The sequence below is a fragment of the Castor canadensis genome, chromosome 9, assembly GCF_047511655.1.
Source record: "Castor canadensis chromosome 9, mCasCan1.hap1v2, whole genome shotgun sequence".
Taxonomy (NCBI): Eukaryota; Metazoa; Chordata; class Mammalia; order Rodentia; family Castoridae; genus Castor; species Castor canadensis.
The window spans coordinates 98,138,006-98,159,605 of record NC_133394.1 but is presented as its reverse complement, the minus strand read 5'-3'; the positions used below and the strand labels follow the sequence as shown (position 1 = coordinate 98,159,605).

The 21,600-nt window shown below is 38.2% G+C and overlaps 1 long non-coding RNA gene, 1 other non-coding gene and 1 pseudogene across 2 annotated transcripts in view; 2 read left to right on the top strand and 1 right to left on the bottom strand.

Annotated features, from left to right (window-relative positions):
- LOC141410961 (uncharacterized) overlaps positions 1-21,600 on the bottom strand; it is a 186,422-nt gene that overhangs the window by 126,991 nt on the left and 37,831 nt on the right. The window lies entirely within an intron of this gene.
- Positions 3,411-3,540, top strand: LOC141411232 (small nucleolar RNA SNORA31). Its single transcript, XR_012436047.1, has one exon. It is a non-coding gene; the product is annotated as a small nucleolar RNA SNORA31 (small nucleolar RNA).
- On the top strand, positions 20,178-21,271 carry LOC141411034 (uncharacterized; annotated as a pseudogene).

Below are 21,600 nucleotides of genomic sequence, written 5' to 3'. Positions count from 1 at the left end.
TTCAGTTTATGGGTAGTTGGCAGGAGCATGTTGTAAAACCTAAGATTTCCTATTTTACCATCTTGCTCTATTTTAAGTTTATTCTAAATTAAAATATGCTCAAAACCAAAATATCTCCTATTATAAAGAGCAGACCAGTTCCTGAAACTAAAGTAAAAATACAAAATAATAATTGATTCATTGACTAACTTGGTAATAGCTTCTAGTTTCTCTGTCTACAGTCCACCAAGGGTCAGAAATCATGCCAATGTGCAGTAGAAAAGCAATCAATAGGCAACCAGTCCAAAGTTTTCCTGCCAGGATGTCATGAGGCAGATCCTTATCTACCCAGCTTCTTAGGAAACCTCAAGCCCACTCAGATCAAACTATCCACAGATCCCCCAAAAGGGCTTCATCATCACCCTTCAATACACAAAATTCAAAGTCTCTACCTCCTAGGGCTGTATCTCTGCCCATGCTAACTAACAAAGGAGCTAGCCAGTTATTGTCAAATTTTAGAACATGAAGTAAAAATAAAAAATTTGATCAGCCATTACAAAATCTACAAGCCAGCCCTAAGAAAGATACATTGACTACCAAGAAAGGGCTGATCCACTATTCATGTGGTCTAAGAAGACCAAACACCCCACTGAGGGCAAATAAAACTCTGAAACAGCCAAAAATTAGTCAACAAACTATTTCCATGAAGCAGTTGAAACAGGCTTTAGCAGCACTAAAACCATCTTAATCTATGAAAATAAGTAAAAAATTTTAAGAAAATGCAGCCTATACCTGATAAGAAACAGTTAAAACAACTTACAATTAGAGCAACTACTAAAATATCTTTACCCAAGAAGAAATCTCTAGAGACTTTGAGAAAAGCCTTGTCTACATCATCCAAAAAGCAGCCAACTAAGTCCAAAAAGAAAGGACTAAAGCAACAGAAATGGCCTACCACAGGTATAAAAACATATCTTGCAAAGACTAAATCTATAGAAACACCTAAAAAAAAAGACAGACCACATCTCTAATAGCATATAATAATCAAGACCAAAAAGAAACTATCTAAATCTTATAAGAAGGATAAAAATCAGCTTAAATCCGTTCAAGGAATAAAAAGACCATTTCTTTTTGCAGACAAAATTGTAAAGCAATCTAAAAAAAGGAAATCACTGGCCAAAAAATGGTTAAATTCATCTAAAACAGAAGGATCAAAATTTGTTCAAGCTGCACAGTAAAAGTATTCACCAAAGAAAAGAAAACCTTTCCAGGAAGTCACAAAACCATTACTGTCACATTCTTATGTCTCTGATACATCTAAATCTCCTTCATGCCTACTTGCCAAATATCAATTTCATCAAAAAAATTAAACTTCCTGTTCACAACCAAATGAACCATATAAGTACCCATCAAAGGTTCATCATGTAAGCCTACTTCCATCAAGACCATGTTCAAATGCCCCACATGTCTATTCTCATGACCATTATCATCACCGATCTCATTCATAAACTACCCAGCCAAATGACTGAAATATTTCAACCAAGACAATCACTGCTGTACCTAAAACTACTGTCACTAGCACTATATCCAATAGCAAAACATCTATGTCAGTTGCCTCAACTAGTGCCAATATCGCTACCAGAACACCTGAAACTCTATCCTCAATGTCTCCCACCACCACCTTAATGCCATCAGCCACTAACTCAGAAACAGTTACCACATCCACAGAGACTGCCTCGACCACAACCACCTAAGCATCTGTGCCAGCCTCAGCAGCACCTGTAGCGGGATCCACATACCAAGGGGCTGCTTCTTCCAGCACCAAAACCACAGAGGCCAGCTCCACAGCCCTCTCAGCCTCTGCCTCCACTACTGCATCTGATTTTACCACAGAAGACTTAGAAGTTGAAGCCAAACATAGCAGATGACACCACCCTCCCAGCCTTAGATGATTCTACTACCCCAGCTGCCTCTACAACTTTAATAGACATAAATATCACATACCCTACCACTGCCACAACCTCCATATTCATTGGAACCACCACTACCCTAGGGACTGGTGCCACCATCAGTAGTGCTACCTTACTGTCATCCAGTTCAGTCAGACTTCTTGCTTCTACTTCACAGAAATGCCTGGAGTTTCTACTTCTGCTTCCTCAGGTTCTGTGTCAGGTGTCACAACAGTTGCACTAAGTTCCACAACTACTAGTGAACCTGGCACTACAACCACAACTGCATCAAGAGCTACCAGCATACCAGTGGATGCAGCTATCATTCAAATGGCAGATGGCACAAGAACTGAAGCTACTACTCCAGGAGATGAAGAACCTAAGTCAGCAGGTGACACAGCTCCTGAAGCTTCCACCATAACACCACTTGCTGAGGTCACAACAGGTATGACTGAAACAGACTTCACATCCACTGTTAATATCATAATTGCTGGATCCTCAACCACAACACCTATGGAAACAATTGCCATGATTTCAGGAACAAATACAACTACCAGTAGTGTGGCTATAACCCCAATCATAAGTGATAAAACTGCTGCTTCCAGCACAGTTGTAGCAGGCACTGCTAAAATACTGACCAAGGTGCACCACATTGGCCTCTGTGACTTCTTCTACTGCCCATCCACTCTGGGTGAAAACACCACCCAAGCTTCTGAAACTACAACTCCAGCAGGGGAGGCTCCTACTGAAACAACAGATAACACAATCACTGAAGTTTCCACAACTCCAGCAAGAGATGCCACAAATTCACCCACTGATACAACAACTACTTCAGCGGACTCCACAACCTTAGATGCAGGCACCACATCTATGGCTACAGCTACGGCTACAGTTGCTTTGGTTACAACCACAATTCCTATAGCAGCCACCAATGCCAACAGCTACAGCCTCCACTAGCAGTGAGAACACACTATTAGCCTCAGGTGCCATAACTACAGCCAGTACCAGTGTACTGGTTACAGCCACCACAATCCCAGTTACTCCTGCCTCCACTGCTGAACCTGGTTCTTCAACTGCTGAAACCACAACTCTAATGGAAGAGACTGGGAACATGACTGCAGTCACAACAAACACAATCTCAGCTGGAGCCATCTCTGCCACTTTTGGCAGCACACTACCACCACTTGCTATTACAAGGACAGCCAATAATCCTACAACTGGCATTCATACTACTTTTTCATAGTGAAGGCAATGCAAAGGTTCATCTCAAGCATCTCAGTAAACAGATAAATTAATGCATGAAAAGGAATCAGATGAAACAATTCAGTAGTGTTCTACATTTGCCCAAACACCTTGAATAAAAGTCATTTACTCCAAATCTGACTAAATTTTGATATTGCAATTCTATGTCAGAGGGCAGGTACTCTATAATTTCACATATAAGAATACAGAAACATAGGATGTGCTCAAATTCAGAACACAATGCATTTATTGACAGACCTGGAGTAGTTGCTATCTGCTGCTAAGGTTTACACTAAAGATGAAAAAAATCGTCCTTGTGCTTTCCATCTGTCTGATTGTGGCAGCCAAGATTGAGCAGAGGAACACAAAGATGGAAAAAAAATATTGAGAGCACATGTGGTAGAAAACCAAGACTAGAATTCAACAAGCTTAATACTTACTCCAATTCTCAGAAAACTCAGAATTCTAGAAGGGTGATGCCAGAAGATAGTTTAATAGGTACGTGAATCATAATCACTTGGCTTCTTTTTCAAAATGATTACTTAGGCCCTACCACTCCTAGGAAACTATATTTTTATAAAGATCTCTTGGGGGGCGTGCAAGTGGGTGGTGATTGAGGAAGTAAAAAAGTGTGAAAACACCAGCCCAAAAGTCACTTCAGTTAGAGGATTGGTCAAAGAAAAGCTCAAATGCAAGAATGAGTGAGTCACAGTCAAGAAATTATAAGCAGTTGTTCTTGACAACAACAGCAACAGTTAAACTTCAGTTAAGTTCAGATGGAAATGAGGACAAAATTTTATTATTAATATCTATGGAGAAGGAAATAGAATTTAAAAACTTCTGTATGATCAAAATACAATATAATGAAGAGGTAATTATAAAACCACAATCTAAAATTCTAAGATAGTGCTACTAATATAGTTTAGTGTTAGGGCACTTGCCTAGCAAGCACAAGACCTTGGGTTCAACCCCAGCATTACAAAAAAAGCAAAAAAAGAAACCTCTTAAGATTAAAGGAGCAGAGCCAGGACTATTTCAGAGAAAGTATTACCAAAACACGTTTTTAAATTTTTTAAGTTTTTGTTGCTGTCGTTGAAAAGTAGATGAAAGTATTCAAGATAATAGTAACGATGGACAAGCCTTCAATATAGCTAACTATATATGCTTCCTCTAAACATAAAATATGTAACTAAATACTGCAAAGGAGAATAAAGGACTGTCAGGAAAGTTAAGGGTACTAGGGCCTACATAGAAAGAGTTATATAAAAAATAGCAATTTTGAAACACCTAGATATTTGTAGGACTATGAATTAATTTTATTATATCTCTTCCACATTTTTCTAGGTCTTAATATTTCTCAATATTAAACTTCATCTTAACTTTTGCCAATATGGCCTCAAGAATGTACCTATCATCCCTCTTCAGAATGAAACCATTCTAGAAATTGTCCTTTTGCTCTCCCACTTTTCAAAATACATTCATATTCACTTCCTCAGATTTTTGTTCAATAAATCATTTAAAAACATATTTGTTCCATATATGTATTTTATCAGTCTCATGCACAACTGGAAATAATTAAACATTCATAATGGGCTGGGGATATAGTTTAGTGGTACAGTACTTGCCTAACATGTGCAAGATCTTAGGTTTGACCTCATCATAGGAAAATAAAACATAATATTTACAATTTTTATGTGTTTCTACCTTTTTTCATTTATTTATTTATTCAAATAACCTGTTATTTGACTTTTTGAGACAGAGTCTTGCTATGTTGCCCAGGCTAGCCTCAAATTTATGGGTTTTTTTATATATATACTTTATTTTTATGGTTGTTGTACTGGGGGTACATTGTGACATTTATCAAATTTCTTACAATTTATCATAATTAAATGCACCCCCTCCATCATTCTCCTTTATCCCCCTTCATCCATTCCTGGAATAGTTTCAGCAGGTCACATTTTTCCATTTACATACATGTGCACATGGATTCACTCTCCAATCAATCTCCAACCCCCTTTCCTTCTATCCTCCCCCCTCCCACTGGAACCTACTCCCCAGACAGAACCTGTTTTGCCTTCCTATTCTGTTTTTATTTTTTTTAATGGAATTTTGTTTGTTTAATATGGCTTTACAGGGTATTTCATTGTGACTTTTCCATGTACATATGTATTATAACCTGAATTAGATGGAGAAAAGACAGCCTCCTCAATAAATGTTGCTGGGAAAACTGGACATTTGCATGACAAAAACTGAAACTAGATCCAAGTCTGTCTTTCATCCTGTGCAAGCATCAACTCAAAGTGGATTAAGGACCCTAATATAAAACCTGAAACTTTGAAGCTACTGCAGGAAAGAGCAGGAAATACACTAGAATTAATAGGCATAAGCAATAACTTTTTAAATCGAACTCAAAAGCTTCAGTAACTACGAGCAATGATAGACAAATGGGACTATATGACATTAAAAAGCTTCTGCACAACAAAAGAAATGGTCATCAGATTGGAGATACAGCCCACAGAATGGGAGAAAAATTCTGCCAGTTACACATCTGACAAAGGATTAAAAACCAGAATATTTTTGAGGGAATTTTTTTTTGAAGGAACTCATAAAAACAACCATTGAGTGTCCAGCGTCTCTGTGGCTCAACCTCCTTGGGGAGTCCCCCCAGCCACAACTAGTAAGACTGAAACTCCCAGCTGGTCTTCCTTCTCCTTTTCATCATGAGTGGCTGGCCCCACTGCCCCCAAGAGTGGTGGGCTTCCTTTTTAAAGATATTTGGGAACAATCACTCCCCTCTGACTTTCCCATCTGCTTTCCCAGCAGCAGGTCTCCTGCTCCTTTTGCAGCCCTTTGATTAGTTTGCATCCTTCCTCCTTTCAGATTTTGGATTCTGTGCTTTCATTAGGCACATTACCTCCTACATCCCCATTGTCTCACCCCTGAGCAGGAAGGACATTCAGGAGAGGGAAATGATGGGCAAGAAAAGCATACCCTCATTGTGTTTGGGTGGTTTCTTCAGTACGTAGAGGGCACCATCAGACTCTGGTTTCCACCTAATGCTTGCCCCTTCTTCTGGGCTGTGAGCCTACTCTGAGACCTCCTGGGATCCAGGGAGGATCCTCCTTTGGGCCTGTTGGCTTTGGGAGGCATCCTGAGCCCTTTTACCCAGTCAGAGCATTTTGAATTGGCCTCCTTTGACAATTGGACAATGCAAAAGTATCAGGGATATAAGAGGAGGAAAGGAAAGCAGGAACCCAGGCAGGACCACACCAGGAATGGTGACCCAAATCTGGACAGGTCCCAGAGAGATCCTGCCTCTTGGTTGCAGAGACAGGGTGATGTCAGAGGGGAAGACATTCTGATATAAGAGGTCAGGACATAGTTAGAGACATCTGATTGAGGGCCTTGACTCATGAGTCCCTTTCTCTTGTCCACAGATGGGCATGAACTCTTCCAAAATCCCTCAGGGAATCTCCCTTCACCTGCCTGTTGAAACACTGGAGGGACTTAGATCCTCAGAGTTTAAAGAAAAAGGCCCTAATATTTCTATTTTATTAAAATAAAATAGCCAAAGAATCCACTGGGGAATGATGAAACCTGGCCCAAGCATGACAGTATTAACTATAATACCATTCTCCAATTGGACGTATTCTGTAGAAAACAGGGAAAATAAATTGAGGTTCCCTTTGCCCATTTCTCCCTTTGCTTGAGAGACCATACTAAATGGTTGGAAGAATGTAAGCTAGATACACACAGTCTTGCCATGGTTTCTGTAGGGTACCACTGAAAACTCCAAGAGAGTTGGATCCCTCCCCTCCCCAGCCTAACTTAAAACAGGATGACCCTCCCCCCTTTTGAACCCTCTGTCAGCCTCATCCACCCAGACGGGGTATCTATCCCAATCTAAGTGACATAAGAAGAACCCCAAGTCCCACCCCTCTTGTCCCCCATACCCAGAAGAGGGAGGTGCCTCAAAGAAGAAGAATCCAAGGTTCCATTCAGGAATGTTCCCCCATACAGGTGGTGCCAGGAGGAGAGTTCAGTCCTGAGTTTGTCCATACCCCCTTTTCCCAAAGTGAACTCAAGGAAATTAAGCTGGACCTGGGAAGCTACACTGATAACCCAAATTAGTATGTCCAGACCTTCCAACAATTAACCCAGTTGTATGATATGGCATGGAAGGATATCATGTTATTATTAGAATAGACTCTCACCTTCCTGGAAAAACAGAGTTTTGGAACAGGTGGTAATGGCTGGGAACAATTATTACCTTTCCTTTGTTCACACTCAGAGGCAGTGATGGCCGGTTCCCAGATAGGACCAGGTGGTCCCATTGAAGGACCTCAAATAGGACTATGATGATGAATGTGATAAATGGGAAAGAAACCACTTCATATATCATATTTTGTAAGGGTTACAGAGAGCTAAGGTAAAGGCACTCAATTACTCCCAGCTGGCTGCTGTCCACCAGAGGGATTCTGAGCCCTAGTAGTATTCCTTCAATGGTTAAAGGACACTCTCCAGAAGCAATCTAATATAGAGCCAGGAACACAGGAGATAGAGATTATCCTAAAAGATAAATTCTTGATATGGTCAGCCCTGGATATTCTTAGAAAACTCCAAAACCTGGTGGCTGAGTGATGCAAGTCATTGGATCAGTTGGTGCACGCATCTACGACTGTATTCTATAACAGGAACCTGGAGAAGGAGAGGAGAAAAGATAAACACCAGGAGGCATGACCATGCGAGCGACTCCTTCAGGAGCAGGCCCTAACCCAAGGACATGATTCCTGTGCAGGCAAAGGCCATTTTAGAGGGAAGTGTTCCCAAAGGCCACCTACAGAACCCTGCCCCATCTACAAGGGGAACTACTGGAAGGCTTGATGCCCCTCACACCAAATGGGATCAGGTTCACTGCCTTCCAGGGAATAATGATAGGTCCCGGGGACTCCTGTTAAGGCTCCTGTAACTGTGGTTAAAATAGAGAAGCTCCAGGTCGTGCTCATGGTTGAACAGTGAAAGATCAGCATCCTACTGGACATAGGAGCCAGATTTCTGGTTATAGCCTTCTGCCCCAGACCCAGGTTCCAAAATAAAGTAACCATTAAGGGCATATTAGGACAGCCTCTTGAGTGAGTGCAATTTTTATTCAACCTCTTGTTTATTTAGGGGGAGAGCTCTACTTCTGTTACTTCTTTTTGATAGTTCCCAAGACACCCACCCCACTTTTGGGGGGAGATCTATTATCTCACTTAAGGGTCCAGTTTCTTTTGCCTCTTGGAGAATATTATTGCCTTCCCTTAATAGAATCTCAGGTGGATCCAGCCATAGGGACTGATGATCAGACAGTGGGGAGAGCCTGGATGGCCATTCCACCCAATTTCCTCACCAAAAATAGTACATACTGAGACTGAAGGTCAGAGAGGACCTGATTCCCATTATCAAGGGACTTAAAGAACAGGGGCTCCTGATTGAATGCTCTAGCCCCTGTAACACTCCTACCTTTGGGGCAGGAAGAGGCCCAACAAGTGGAGGCTCTATTTTGGCATCTCCTCTCCATTTAACCCTTGAGGAGCAAGCTCTGACCCCTCTAGTAAGTGATGTGGACCTGTTTCCTTCTCTTCTCCTTGCCTCTGATGGGCAGGGAAACCTAGTTCTGGGACTCAAATTCTTCCCCTAACCTCACTCAAGCCCTTGCATTCCCAAATTCCCCATTCTCAGACTGCTGGGTTTGGTTCAAGAAGCCAACCACAGCCCTCCTACCCACATGGCTTCATCTTAATTTTACCCACCAGGATCCCTGATTATGCTTTAGGGATCCCAGAGCCCCTTATTCTCTGGTTGCCCTAACAGGGGTGCCCTGCATAACTCCACCTCTGAAGGCTACTGGATGGGACTACTACATCTGGTATACCAAGATCTTAACATTTTCAAATAATTCTTATGATCCTAACTGTCCCCTCCCTGAGGGGACCTAGACATTTTCAGAAAACAGGACTTGGTTCTTCTGCTCTACTGGGAGCACAGGGACTTGTCTCTTTAACAACAGCTTGGTCATTAACATTACTAGCTGCCAGGATGGTAGTGCCTCCAAATCCACTGGTCCCCAACCCTCTTGGGTTTTCTCCTCGCACGCCATCTTCCCCTGGTCCTAGAACACAACCTCTATCTTCAATGCTGGACCAAGGAGCATAAACTGCACCCTAACTATTATCTCTACTTGTAGCCTCAATCATACTGAGGCAGCTTTAAAACAGCATCAAGGATGGTTTCCAGATTGGAATAGGAACAACTGTGCCAAAGCTTGTCTAGAAAGTAATTTACATGCTAGTTTTTCAGCCTTTCCAGGACAAATTCCAACCTCACCAAGCCCTACAAATGGTTCCTGTCGATCTCAAGTTCTCTGTCTTGAAAATAGATTCCATTCATGGGACACTCTCTAAACTGTACTGAGGTCTGGGGCCTCCAGTGCTTAAGTCCTAGTGACACTCAAGGTTTATTGGCCATCACTCAAGTGGTCCTGAATCCAAACTATGTAACTTTCTGGAATAATTCCAAGATCCAGTCCATGGAGTTTGTCAGTCATTGAGCTACCCAATAGCCATAGAGAAAAGAGGGAACCTATCACCTTGATCATGGTTGGGATAGTGGTCTTCAGAGCAGTGTTGGCTGGTACTTCCTATGAAGTAATCAATAACTATCTTACCTCCAAAAACTTAATCAAAATGGAGTTCGTAGCAGAGGATACAGGACTGACCTTTAAGGACCTCCAGAAATCCCTCAATTCTCTAACAGAAATCATCTTTGACCATCATTTGGCCCTTGACTTCCTCCTGGCTGAACAGGGATGGCTATGTGCTGTTGCTAACACCTCCTGCTGCAGGGATGACAGGAAAGGGCAGACAAAATACTTTGACAAGCAAAATGGCTTAAGGAACAGTCCCAGGTATGGAATCAGATCAAGACATGGTTGCCATGTGTTACCTGGTTTCTCCCTTTTCTGGGGTCGTTATTAGCCTTTCTCCTGTTCCTCATTTTTGGACCCTGCATCTTCAATCTTTAAGTAAAATTTGTGTCTTCTTATTTAGAGTCAAACTCCAAATGATCATGGAAATGAAATCATCATGGCCTCAAGTCTACTGCAGTCTCCTGGACTGGCCAGCACCCCCCTTCAAGGATGTGCCCTGACTGCACCCCTACAGCAACCCTGATCTGCAGGAAGAAGCAAGAGTGGTCATCACTCCTCTACCCTAATGACCATTAGGACACCATCTGAGAGAGGGGAATGAAGGACAGGTAGTGGGGCACAGGCAGACAGGGCAAGATAGTGAAGGCAGAGGTGGCAAGAAATTTTTGTCTCCTTCCCGCTTCTCTTTTCCAATTTCTGGTGGGACTCATTGAGCCTGTATAAGAGACTTCCATGCTCCTGAACAGCTCATGCAGGACCTGCACAGTGGACTCCTATTGCCATGGTCCAAGGCAGAAGAGCCAATCAAGTTGACATCATGTATAGGATGGGGGTGGGGGATGACATAGCCTGATGAAAACTCTGGGCCAAGAGTACGAGTCAAAGTGGAGCTTATCCCAGCAAGGGACACCCCAACTACTTCCCTAGAAGGGAGGGAGCATCCCAGGGATTAAAAAATGAAACACAAGGATGTCTCCATGGACTACCTGTTTCCAGGTCCACTTCTCAATCTGAGAAGTCTATAATTTTGCTTTCAATAAACTTTACTCCTCTCCCCACTTTCTTGCTTTCTAATTCCTTTTTTTCTTTTCACCTTTTATTTTATAGTTTTTACATTTACTTACATGTGTATACATTGTTTGTGCCACGTCCTCCCTCAACACCACCCCCCCACTACCAGGCAGAACCTGTTCTGCCCTCTTAACCCATACCCCTAGACAGTAACAAAATATTTTGCTCAAGATCAAAAAGCTAAGAAGTAGGTGGTTCTAGCATTTGTAAAACTGAAATTGAATTAATGTGAAATAGGTAGAGTTAATAAAATTAATTTAAATGCAGGTAACATTTTAGTCATGAAAAAGTTGTCTAAGAACATGTGAAGAAGTTGGAAAGAAGCCTCTGAAAGAATGAGAATATAAACTAAGGTATTTTTAATATGTAAGCCATGAAAAGCTGGTACAGAAAATTATGCTGGATACTGGATATGTCCATCTTACCAAACATCTGAAAAATATTTCAAAAAAAGAATAGCATCAGAAAATTTTTACCTAGAATTTCCATTTTCTATAGAACTAGAGGTTATCATCTTGAATGACAATAAGCCAAAACTCAAAAGCCAAATATCACATGTTTTCACTCATGTGGAATCTAGGTCTCAAATGATAAAAAAAAAATAACAGTAACAATGGGATTTGAATGCAAAAGGGACACTGTATGCAAGGAATGTGGTTTAATGGGAGTGCAAGAGGTGCTTAAACTGTTTTGCTGAAAAGTACTGACTCCTTATTTGGGACCACAAATTAACTAAAAACAGAAGAAAAGCTTGGCATCTCTTTCACCATTTTGTACATGTTGTCCTTTGCTCTGAGCACCTTGGAATCAAGGAAGTATAGGAATGATTGATAACATCTTCATGACAAGGGACTAAAACCTCCCCTAAGGAACAGCAGAACCTTGCAAGACTGACCAGCCCTCTAAATGATGACAATTACCTATAATGATGAAGCTACACCTTGGAGCAGGATCTTGGGAAACAGACTGCTTCCCTTAAATGACAATAACAACTTCTCTGGAACCCTCAAAGAACCAGGTCTGAGATAATGGTCACCAGGCCCCACTAGTCCAGTGGAACACACCTATGACTTTTTTTGTCCCCTGCCCTAATTCTTTGTCTATGTAAAGATAAGCTGGTATCATCTGCACTCTAAAGATAGCTGAAGGTGAGCTGAGTATTTACTTTGCCTCTTCCCATAGTGAGTCCCAGGTTCTGTAATAAATCCTTTCTCTGCCCTTCTTTTTTTTTTTTTAATTTTTTTTCTTTTGGTGAGTCTGGGGTTTGAACTCAGACCTTCATTCTTTCCAAGCAAGCACGTCTGCATAGCAAAGTAAATTATAACCAGATGGGAGAGACAGCCTTCAAAATGGGAGAAAATCTTTACCAGCTATACATCTGACAAGGGATTAATAACCAGAACATACAGGGAACTCATAAAACTAACCTCTCAAAGAATCAACCACACAATGACTAAATGGGCAAATGAACTAAAGAGACAATTCTCAAAAGAAGTACAAATGGCCAATAAGTACATGAAGAAATGCTCAACATCCCTGGCCATAAACAAAATGCAAATAAAAACAACACTGAGATTTTACTTCACTCTAATCAGAAGAGCTATCATCAAAAACACAAAAATTAAATGCTGACAAGGAAGCAGAGGCAAAGGAGCCTTTATTTACTCCACTGTTGGTGGAAGTGTAAATTAGTGCAATTACTATGGAAAGCAGTATGGTAGTTCCCCAAAAACTAAAAACAGAACTACTGTATGATCCAGAGATACCACTCCCAGGCATATATCCAAAGGAATGTAAGTCAGGACACGACAGAGACACTTGCACACTCATATCTATTATAAAATTATTCACAATAGCCATCCTGTGGATGTAGCCCACATGTCCTACAATTGCTAAATGAACAAAATGTATTATATATGCAGCCATAGAGAAAAATGAAATGATGTTGTTTGCAGGTAAATGGATGCAACTAGAGATCATTATGTTAAATTAAGTATTCCAGGTTCAGGACAAAGGTTGCATGTTTTCCCTCATATGTGGACACTAAACCCAAAAGATAAATGTAGACATAAATATGTGCATAGTCATATACACACGTGTATACATATGGAACATGTTTGTAATAATGGGATTGTATGAGGGGATGAGGGGGGAGGAAAGAGAGGAAAAAAGAATGATAGAGAATGAATAACATCAAAATACATTTCATCTGTATATGAAGATGGGATATTGAATAACAGGGAGTAAGAAGGATAGAGAAAGAGAGAGTGATAGAGAGGTTAATCTGATTAAAGTACAATATAGGCATGTGGGAAATACCATGGCAAAACCCCTTTGAACAATGAATATATATTTATTAAAAATTAAGGACAGGAATGTAAACAAGGTCCTGTTCAAGAATGGGTACCAGTGGGAGGGGGAGGATAAATGGAGATGGCAAAGGAAGGTGAATATTGTCTATGTACTTTATATACATGTATGAAAATAGAACAATGAAACTGGTTGAAATTGTTTTAAGAAAAGGAGATGAGGGAGAATGATGGAGGGAGTGAATTTAGTGAAGGTATATTGTAAGCATGTATGGAAATGTCATGATGAAATCCCTACAACTATATAACTAATATATGCTAATAAAATGTTTTTATTAAAAAGGTGTGATCAACTGTATCAAATGCACTGATAAATAATAAGATCATTTGGACAGTTTGGTTCTGCAACATGAAGGCTTACACAATTCAAAGAAGTAAACAACTAGAGCAGTTTAGATAGAGTGGTAGAGGAAAAAGTCTTTTGAGGTAGGCTGAAAAGAGTAAGGAGGAACTGAAGACAATTTTTTGAGTGATTTTATTATAAAAACAGAAAAACATGGGACAGTAACTAGAGGGGAAAATGAAGTTAACAGAAATGAAGCTCATTTTTATGTTTTGCTTTCAGGTTTATGAGAAGTATACCTGTGTGTTGATAATAAGCCAATAAACAGTATTAATCATGCAGAAGAATTAGGGTTACTGGAAAAAAAGGCTCTGAATATGCAAAGGAGTAGTCTAAAGGGGAGGAATTATTTTTAGGCCAAAATTTGGAGAATTCTTATGTAGTAATTAGAAGCAAGAAATAAAGTATACATTCTAATTATATAGAGACATGGAAATATGTTGGCAGAGCTTGTGAGTATTCTCTCTTGGTTTTGTCTATTTATTTTTTCATAAAATAAAAGACCAGGTCACCAGCTGACAGGGAGGATGAGCAAGAGGTCTTGGAAACTTGAATGGAGATAAGCTATTATAAGAACACCAAGAAATTGAGTAAGTTAAAGAACTTTATTATAATTACCAGTCAGCAATAACAGGCACATTGAAATTATGACCAAGTATGATTTTCTCTGAATGCAGAAGCACAGAGGATGGAGAGTTACATTTAGTCTACATTGATGTTTTCTCAAACAAGTACAATAAAGCAAAAGCAATGTAAGCTGGGTAAAGAAGAAAGTAAAGACACACAGAGTAAGGAAGAAAGAAAAGTTAGTAGAATGGATGGATATTAGGTCCTTGTAAGATTAAAAACTTAGTACAAAATCAGTAAAAATAAATAATTTTTTAAATTATTAGCATTGGGGCAGAAAAGGGATCTCTGCTAGTCTTATTCTTGACTGCAGAATCAGACATTCCCTCCTCTTTACTCAATCAGTCCTAAAAATTCCTATTTCTGTGCAATTGTTCGTGATTTTTATTATACTCAGCTAGTTCTGCCTAACCTAACTTCAGCTCTCTAAACTTACTCAAATTTCAAAGCCAAGAATATTCCCAATTATTATCATTATTTCCCCTCTTTTGGAAGCCAAAAAAATATAGTCTTTTGATTATGTAATTTGTTGGTCATGTTTTGTTTAGCTTGTTCCCAGTCATGTTACTCAGGTCCTGGAGCTAAACCTTAAAGTTAGTAGGCACTCAATTGATACTTGAATGAATAAGTGAATGTGGTGATCATGTGCACTCCTTTGCTCCTAGAATAAATTGTAAATGCTTTGAGGATGAATGTTGTATCTTCTAATTCTCTATTTCCACAAGTGCCTTTGACAGAGACTCAATTAATATTGTTGAATTTATAGGCATTCTTACCCATTAGCTAGATGATACTGATAAGCTTAGAAATTTAATAAAAGAAAACAAACATTCCATGAAAATCAATTAGGGTTACGCCTGTGAACTTGTAAGAATTACAGCTAGATAGAGACACTATAACCTGTTTCCTAATTTATAGCTCCTCCTGCAACATGATTACTTTAGTATATGAAAATGTACTGGCTTTAGACTACATGAGCATTAAAGACAATTTCTGGAAATAGTGAGTATACCATAAACTGAAAAGCCTGTGAAAAAATAAATGAACTATTCACCTCAATGAAAGGAAACAATGATTTAAAACTTCTTGGATTTTTTTTTTAAAGAATTTCAAGATGAAGTTTCTTAACACACAAAGATTTTATTGTGCCAGATTCAACTTTGAAAATCATAAAGCAGAAATCTTAGCTATCTTAGCTCTTGTAAAGATGAACCAGTACCATCAAGGGATTCTGCATCTGAGGGTGGCAGCTTACTTAAAACAAAAAGACCTACACATATCATCTCTTATTGAATGAGTTTTCCATCCTTAAGTATATTGTACTGCATTAGCTTTCCAAACAATTACTTCAATTCCCTTGAAGAGCAATATTTAATGTCATAGGAAAGGTATTTCCAAGCTCGTAAAGTGATAACATTATAATTGTTCAACTCATGACATACTGCTTTTGATCTAAAGGTAATTATTATGTACACAGACGCTTTGTACATCAATACTCTGAAAGAACACTTTAGGGATAGTGTTGGACATAACTGTGGAGATTTGATATTTGTTCCAATGTGTAATAAAAGAATGTCAGCTACAGAAAAGTATTAAGATAAGACAGGGGATGGGAAAAATTGAGGAAGCCTGAAAAAAAATTAATGACAAGAAGTTTTACTTTATTTGTCTTTATATCTAGTAAGTCCCATGCTTCAAAATTATTGAATCTTAGGTTAAATTATGTGAAAGAAATAATGGGTTTTAAAAAGTTGTAATTACCAGTAAGTAAATTTGGGGGTACTTGGGGGTGGGAAGGAATAGCAAGCCAAATGAACTTCAGACTGAGCCTCTATATTGTTTAATAAAAGTGTCATTGCGCTGTGCCTTAACTAAAAACAGCTGAAAGTCAATAATAAGTTCAAATTTTTATGGGTTTTGGAGTATATACTAATGAATATCTCCAACAAGTGACACATTAGAGGTGATGTATTTTGGTTAATTTCATGTAAATAGATAATTAGCTACAGAAACTGGGAATAATAGCTGTATCGACCAGTATCAAGTTTACTGATGGAAGAGAATGCCTTCAGAGATGGGCAGAGTGTTTATATAAACCTTGTAGGAAAAAAATATATTGTTATAGGTCATGGGATTTTTTTTTAAATTTCTTCTCCTATACTATAAACATATTTTTCAGATACTCAACAAAACATCATTGTGCCTTGCATAAACTAGTAAATGACAATACAAGATAAAATGCTACTGAAAAAGAAGGGAATTTTTTAAAGGAAAATAGCACTAGAAGCCAGAGAGTTAATTTTTTAAAGCTTCATATTTAAAATATGAGCCTTGCCTCTTACAATTTGAAGATAAGCTAATAGGTTCGCTCTGTGCCTGAAAGATGCATGCCCAAAAGACAATACACATTCCTCCTTTCTTTTGTTTTGGGATTAACCCAGAAACGATTCCTTAAACGTGAAGCTTTTTTCTCTTACTCACTATCATAAAAGTGGAAGATCAAGGACCCCGTGTTTCTGAGTTATATTTAGGATTTCTCTAGCCTGGATTTCATCTTCATACATTTCTGAATAAGTCTGATTTGATGAAGAATTAAAACTACAAGGCAGCTAGAAGGAAAGGCCCTTTATTACAAGGTGAAGACTGAATAATTCAGAATATTTGGAGGCATTCTTTTTTCAAACACCTACAACACTTTTTCTTACAACCCTCTTGCATAGGGTGAAATTTGAACTATGACTGAATATAGATTCATTGACTTTGTACAAATGGTCTCTAGGAAAATTCAGCAAATTGGTAATAATTATTAACATAAAAATAAGGGTGAGTTTATATGATTAAAGTCCTCACTGAAGTACTTTGTCTAGAATGCATTGATATTTATTGCAAGTTATATTGTTTACTGCTTGATACTCTTTAAGCAACAGAAACAGCCAGAATTATTCTTATTCTCACTGATCAAAATGCAATTAGCCTGAGGAAACAGTGCTCCATCCACATATTGTCATTTCTAAAAATGCACTAGAAATGCCTGGGTATTTTCTATTTTATCTATTAAGTTGGAATCTTAGATAACATCAGTAATGGTAACATATAAATTATTTGATATTTTTTAAACTGTCATTTATAGTTGCTCATTGGGTTAATGTAATACAAAACAATCTACCTTATTTGCGGGGAATTAATAGCAAGACAAGATGCAGGGTCTAGTCCTAACTGTGACCATTGTGAATTTTGTGATTTATATCCCAATAAATTTCAGTATTCTTGATAACGGTATTCTTAAGGAACTAAAAATTAGACAGAGGCAAAAATGAATGTAGATTATTGGTTTATATTTAATGCAAGAAAGAACAGTTTTCTAAATGAAGCATAATTGTATTTTTTATATTCTATTTCTTTATATAATTTTCCTTCTTTTAAAATTAACCATATATTTAAAAACTAAAAATAACAGAGGATACAATGCAGGGTAGTAAGGAATTTGAAAGGATCTTTCCATACTTTTTTACATGGTAAGAGATTTCTTACTAAAGTTTGCCATGGGACACTCAAATTTGTATTCACAGGGGGCACTTAACCTTAACATATCAGTTTTCTTTTTCACAGTGATATTGTAGAATTCTTAATTAATTCAATAAGCAAGAATAAGAAGAGAGCAGAGACATGCAGAGTGTTGCTATATTTGATCAATTTAATTCTGAGTATTTACTTGAGATTTTTAGTAAAATATCTGCAAGGAGAATCTCACAAAAATGTTGTACTTCTTTCCATTTAGTACACTGGGAGTCAGGAAATACACACTTAGACAAATCTACATTTTTCTGCAAATCCACCTTTATCCAGTCATACAGCAAATCAATGCTCATCCATCCTCAGAGCAGAAAAAACTTCACTTACAAAAGATTCATATAGCTATTCTGGGTCTATAGATGGAGTAACAAAGATCTCTGGGTCTCTTTCAGAGAGGAACAACTCAGAGGCTGTTCAAGGTAGCTCATATAATTTTCCCCCACTTAGGAATGATGCAGCAAGTAACTTATCATCTAAACAGACTTCAGCAGGCTTTGCTTATGTTGAGGGGATAAAAGACAATTTTACTGAGGCAGAGCCTCCAAAAAGCAAAGCTTCTTATTTTTCTGATAAAATGAAGGATATACCTCCTGTTAATATAAGAATTTCCAGCTTTTTATCCAATTCCCAAATAATATGGAAAAGGATGACTATTTCTAGGGAAAGTATCATCTCAGCACCTGTATCCATAACAAACTACTGGTACAAGTCTGATTCCACTGCTATTCCTCACTATCAGACAGAGTGAAACAGCTCAGAATCCTGAACACTTTTTCCTGTCCACTGGCATATTGAAATCATTCTTTGCCTCTAATCCTGCTACATATATACAAAATGCTATGGAGGAGTTCACTGCCTTGCCAGATGATGGTACCACTGCCATATCAAATACAGTCAACCTTCTTGTAACTGGTACTACTGCTTATGAGGAAGCAAGACCAGAGAGCACATTCTTTATTGACACCACAGCCCTTATGGCAGAAAGGCAATACAGCAAAAATTGGTATCATGGACACTCTAGAAGAAGATTATATAACTCTGTTTGATTTGCCTGATCTAGAAGATGAAAACATAACTGTTATTGATTCTGCTTACCTAGAAATATATAGCAAAACTGTGAGTAATGAGCCTCACCTTACAAAGAAAGATAACTCTTTTTGTAACTGGTGCCATAGACATAAAGAATGATGGTAGAACTATGGTTAGTGTTCAAATACCTACCATTTTCACTGCAAAAAACAGCAATGGCTTTAAATTTACTCATATTCTGAATATTTATGATAGGGCAGATAAAAAATCTATTATGATTGCCACTGAAACTGGTAAAGATATTTCTAGTATTCATCTCATTAATTCTACAAATTATTTTCTTAATGATGGACTGTGCAATAAAAGCAATAATGTTTTGTATAATTCTACTGATGGAGAAACAATGATAGATGGAGCTGAAAGTAAAATACGTTTAAGGGACTTAATTATTTCCAAAACAAATGGAACCACTTCTACAAACCGTTATGTTAGCCATACTCATATAGAGCCAATTACAAATACTAAAATTAACTTTAAAATGCTTTGGCCTCCAAAGAAAGATACAATAACAGAAGGAAGACATACTGTTCAAGTGGAAAACTTTGTGTCTAATCATAAAAACACTGCTGAACCAACTGGATATAATGTAGATGAGTCAATAATTAACAATTATTCTAATATCCCTGCCAATATAAATCTCCAGACTGAAAGGGACAATTTAAAATCTGTTAGCACCGATGGAATGCAGAATATTACTCCAATGGTTGAAGAAATTACAACTATGGACCAAGACAATGAAGTTATCTTCATTTGTTTGGACACATCCACAGCAGAAACTAGAAGAAAAGCATATTCTCTTAATCCTGGTGCCAACTTTGCCCAAACAGTAGAAAATAAAATCTCTCTCCCTTCAGACAGCTCCATAGTCAATCTATTCAAATATAAAATAAAGCCCTTTACAAGGGACCACAAAATCCTCACTAGCAACAGAGATGACCATAGAACTCCCAGTATAATTGCTTCAAATAATTGTAAAACCAAAATGAACTTTGAAAAACCTAGCACCACTGTGGTTAAAGCAGACAGTTTCCAAAACAATATCACCTCTAAAGATTCTATCACTCACCCTGCTACTGTTGGGTCTGTTCATGTTAGTAAAAACAATATATCTGGCATGGCCTCAGCTTCAAAGTTTAGTACTCCCTCTTCGAGTCAATCTACTGACTTTGTGAATGAAGTCATTAATCTCTACTATTGACAACAATGCTGATAGTGTTGCAGGTTCTAACTCTGAAATAGATTCTCCTATGAAGAAAGGACACAGTCTTCCATCAGAAGCTGAATGGTCTAAACAAATACCCAATACTCAAAATAATGAAGCTCAAACTTCTTTGTTAATTAAGGATGACTCTTTGACTGGTGCTTGGATGAAGATGTCAGATTCTGTAGATGAAATTCCTCATCTCACTAATGATTCCATTATATACAATCAAGTATTAGTAGACCCTCTGAACATTTCACTGGAGTGTGCTTTTCTTACTGCTGATTTCACCTCTCCCATTGATGAACACAATACCATTGCCAGTGGAGGTATAGGAACCATGAGTATAATGGACAGCTCTGAACTAATGATTAATGAGGCCACCATGCCAGAAAGAAGACCCACTGCAGCCATTACCTCCTTGCCTGCAGTAATAGCTGGTATTCTTAGTCTAAGAAATCAGTTTAAAAGTTTATTTAATAAAGAAATGGCTAGTAAAGAAGAATCAACTCCTCACATGGAAGCAGAGTTTTTAGTGGAGGAAGACATTGTTTTTCAGATAAAAGAAGGATTCTACCTGCACATAATTTCAAGTACTTTAAATTAGGACATAATGACTTGGAAAGGAATGGGTTTGTGATACCACAAATTCTCTTTTCCAATTTAGTATTATACCTACTGCTAAATTAACAATAAATGACAGAAAGCTTACAATTCCTGGTAAAGAAAATATTGATGCTCTATATGATGCCACTAATCCTACAAATTATAAATACATTTTAATCTAATGACCACCAAAACAATTGTTAATAGTTTGGATGAGAGTACAGATGTGAAACAGAATGTAGAAACAGCAAGTGGCATTGTGTTCCCTCCACCTGGAAATTCTATCTCCCAAACTGAAAAAGTGATTACTCTACATTTCCTAACGTATACTACAATGTTATTGCTGATAATTCACTTGCTCTCCCTGAGAAGAACCCAAATATTGCCTGGAACACTATCAAAAATAAACTGTCACCCTCCCCAATGGACAATGGAGACCTTATTGATTACAGAGATGGCTGTCAAACACCTACTGACATCACTTCAAGCAATGGTAACAGACTGGCCAATAAAGGAAAAACAGGTGGGAACTGAATAACAAATATCCTTCTTGGCATTACTATTGGAGCAGGTAGTGTTTTCTACGAGGACAAAAACACTGAAGTTATAACAGACTTGACTTCAATAGCTGCCATCTTACCAATAAAGAAAGACCTTGTCACCATGACTGAAGTTAGTACTCTTAACAATAAACCTAATAAACTGGGAGATGGCTTACCATTTCCATGGAAGATCTCAGTGTATCTAGAGATCTTCCATCTAGTAATCATCTAGAGATGATTACACTGTATTGACTGCCTCTACTTTTATGAAGACTGTTGAACCTTTCAATCATTCTCAAGCAACAAACCCTGTTAAAAAAA